Raw genomic sequence first — 4,110 nt, forward strand, 5'->3', positions numbered from 1 at the left:
AGTTAAATTAACAATATTTCTGTGGTGAAGGGTGATTTTTCAACAGAACATGACAAGTGAATAAACAGAAGGAAAAGTCTTAACTGTGATATTTAAATGGTTACATGATTTTAATTATTCTTTGGATAATAAGCCGCTTTGTGATGTCTATTCAAGGAACTGAAGCCTATGCCTACTATGGAATTTGCAGGTGAACTAGAGCTTTGTTTCCTGCCTCTGACAATTTTAAGGAAACAATTGGAAATGGCTTTAAGAACTTATAAAAATCTACCACCTACCAAACGAGTTTAAAAGGTACAGTGGTGAGCACTAGAAAGAGGAGCGTGGAAAGGGTGAAGCATGTGTGCGCACACACACGTGGTACTGACTTGTGACACAGAGCAAGGGAAGCCAGGAGCCAAAGAGAGAGAAGGGCCCAGAGCCCAGTCCGTGCGAAGCCCTATTTGTTCTTGGCTGCCAGGGGTTTCCGGCTGATCTTCTTTGATTTGTCATTATTCTTCTTTGGTGGTTCTGGGTTTGCTTGCATGTGTCGGCCATAGAGGTACTTGTACGTCTCAGAACGGATGTATTCAAAAACATGAGACACGCCAAGCTGGAATTGGTCAGCAATTGGAGTAACCCAGGGATTGTTCTCGGCTTTGAATACTTGCTTCTGACCAGTCAAATCCAAGTTTCCTAGTTCTGGGGGCAGAACGGTCAGGCGGTTCCCCTGAATGTGGAGCTCCTTAAGCTGAGTAAGCTCCCCAATTTCCTTAGGCAGTGAGATCAGGTCGTTATCCCTAAGGCTGAGTATCTGCAACTTTGTGAGCTTCCCAATATCTGGCGGCAGGATTTCAAAATCGTTGTCACTTAGATAGAGTGCACGCAGGGTGGTAAGGTAGAAGAAGTTTCCTGGAAGAGAATTTTCATTCAAGTTGTTGTAAGTCAAGTCAAGTACCTCAAGGGCTGGTAGCAAGCCAAATCCTCGGGGCAAGGTGTTCAGCCTATTCATGCCAAGGTTCAGGTGTTTGAGTTTTTGGAGACTGCTGATCTGTGTGGGCAGCTCCTCAATCTGGTTGTTAAAGAAGTTAAGCACTTCCAAGTTCTTCAGTTCTGCTACGTTTGGTGGCACAGTGGTTAGCTTGTTGTGACTCAGCACCAGTTGAGTGATGTGGGATAAAGTGAACAAACCGTTGACATCCAGCATGTTGGAGATGCCCCGGTCACTCATGTCCACTTCCGGCTGGTTCTTCTCCCGGCTCTCTTACACCAACTTTTTCAGAGACTTAGACATGATCACAGAGAGCAGCACCTAACAGGCTGAGACAGTGTTGATCACAAGGTTTTGCAGGACACACTTCGACAGCAAGGGATGCACCCCCTCAATGTAAAACTACCACCAAACCAGGAACACGTCCTGTCCCAGAGTTTGGCGCAAGCGCACACCCCTTTCATACTTCTTACACTACTGTTTATTCTTGCATTAAGCTATAGGCCATGTTTACTAAAAATATTTACTATTTTTTTGCAGAAGCAGTTTTGTGCATTTACCAACCAAACCATCAGTGAACTGTGCATGATGAAGTACACACCATTCCCTCCAAATGAGAAAGCATAACATACTAGCCTCCCTTACAGCCCACTATGCCCCCATCCAGCAGGAAGCAGCCAGAAGATCTCATTGTCCCCTAATATCCCAAAGGCGGGAATGTTAGGCTAAAAAGAAAAATGGAGGTTGAAGCTCAACTAAAAAATCCTATGCCAGGACATTCCCCAAAACTAGAACTCAGAAAACCCTATGTTAGGACATTTTTCTGAAACCAGAACTCAGAAATCGTATGTCAGGACATTCCCCAAAACCAATTTCCCAAAACCAGAAACTTTATGCTGTAATGAGCCACTGCAACGGCCCCCAGATAAACCCCCTGAACCCAACTCCCCTACTCCCCTTGCTGAGTAGCCCTGAGTGCAATAAACTCTAAAAAATGTTTCTACCTCAGCATGGTTCTTGGCTTCAACCCGAAACCTTTCAAAATGGGTTGGCATGGGACATTTTTATTTTTATAGAAAATGGTCTTTAATTCACATTTTCACCACTCAGTGAATCAAAACGCCTGAAAAGTCATCTGATATTTACTATGTTGAATTTCAAATAAAATTCCCATGACCCTAAAATGTAAGAGAGACTTTATAGGGAAAAATGTTGTTATTGTGTGCCATCAAGTTCCTTACAACTCATAGTGATTCTATGTACAACAGCTCTGAACCCTACTCTATCCTGTGCCAACCTTATTGACACACCCACCCCCATTATCCCAGCCACTGAATCAGTCTATCTCATCAGGGGTCTTCCTTTCCTGCACTGCCTCTCCACCTTCCCAAGCATTATATCCCTCTCCAAGGACTGGCTATTCTTTGCAACATGCCCAAAGTATGTCAGATGAAGCTTCAGAATCCTTGCCATCAAGGAGTAGCCTGGTTTTACCCTCTTTAGGATGAACCTGTTTGTTCTCCTAGATTGTGGTTGTTGTTGTTATGTCCTGTCAAGGTGCCTGCGTCTCATAGCGACCCTATGTACAACAGCCCTAAACCCTGCTCTCTTCTGTGCCAATATTATGGTCTCTGACACACTTATCCCCATTATGCCAGTCAATGAATCAATCCATCTCATTGAGGGTCTTTCTCTCCTGCACTGTCCCTCTACCCTCCCAAGCATGACGTCCTCTCCAAGGACTGGTTCCTCCTTGCAACATGTCCAAAGTATGTCAGATGAAGCTTCAGAATCCTTGCCTCCAAGAAGCAACCCTGCTTCACTCTCTCCAGGACAAACCTGTTTGTTTTCCTAGCTGTGCATCCCTAGTCATTGGCCAGCTTTCTGATGCATAGCAAGCAATTGCAAAGAGTATGGGTCGGATCAGGCACACCTTAGTTTTCAGATTGATGTTGTTGCTCTTCAGTACTCTGGAGAGATTCCTGACTGTAGACTTACCCAGTGCAATTTGTTTTTTGGGTTTTTTTTTTTTTTTTTTTATTTCTTGGCTGCTGGTATCAAGAGTTTTGATTTTGGAGCCAAGCTAATTGAAGCTATTAACAATCATAAAATAAGTTATCACATTTCTCATTGTCTCAAATAAGATTTATATTTTAGTTGACTAAATAATTTGTTATATTATTTGTAATACAGAAAACTTGATATTTGCAAATTAATTGATATATTAGTTTTCTGTTACTCAACAATTCTTTTTATATTCTGATTTATTTCCAAAGTTTGAATACATTGTTTTTCACAAAAGGTTCTTCCCATTTCCTTCACCCCACCCACCCATCAAATTGTGCAACCCGATGATTTATACCTTACCCTCCCACCTATCCTCACTGCTGTATTTCCACCCTCCCCTCGCCCCTCCTTGGATCCTCATACTCACTCTAAAATAATGATTTTTATATAGTATATTTGTCCTCATGGGACTGAGTTAGTTCACTTAGTGTAATGCTCTCCAGTCCCTCCCAAGTTAGATGGTAGTTTACAAAATTATTGCTCCTGCATGCGGCATGATATTCCATTGTATGAATGTGCCACAACTTCTCAATCCATTTGTTTGTGGTTGGACATCTGGGTTATTTCCATGTTCTTGAGATGGTGAATAATACTACTATGAACATTTGTGTACAGGTTTCTGTTTGAGCCTCACTTCTCATTTTCTTGGGGTATATTCCAAGCAATGGAATAGATGGATTATATGGAATTTCTATGTTCCACTTTTTGAAGAAGTGCCAAACTGCCTTTTAGAGTGATTATACCATTGTACAATCCCACCAACAATATAAAAAAGTTTCTACCTCACCACACCTTCTCCAGCATTTACTACTTGCTGTCCTGTTAAACTTTGCCACAGCTACTGGAGTGAGATGGTATCTCATTGTGATTTCACTTCGCATTTCTCTTATTGCCAATGATTTTAAGCATTTCTTCCTTCTGTTGGTCATTTGAATATCTTCCTCTGTGAAAATTTTTCCATATCTTTTGCATATTTTGTAATTGTGTTATCAGTCTTTTTCTTTTTTTTAATAATTTTTTTTACAGAGGTTTTGGATTTCCATTCATTCATTGCCGCAATTTTCTCCCTTCCC

The 4,110-nt window shown here is 41.6% G+C and overlaps 1 pseudogene; it reads right to left on the reverse strand.

Annotated features, from left to right (window-relative positions):
- Positions 1–439: 439 nt before the first annotated feature.
- On the reverse strand, positions 440–1,273 carry LOC102860467 (annotated as a pseudogene).
- Between the last annotated feature and the right edge of the window lie 2,837 nt (positions 1,274–4,110).

The sequence above is a fragment of the Elephantulus edwardii genome, unplaced genomic scaffold (assembly GCF_000299155.1).
Source record: "Elephantulus edwardii isolate Elephantulus edwardi_28Jun2011 unplaced genomic scaffold, EleEdw1.0 scaffold00270, whole genome shotgun sequence".
NCBI lineage: Eukaryota > Metazoa > Chordata > Mammalia > Macroscelidea > Macroscelididae > Elephantulus > Elephantulus edwardii.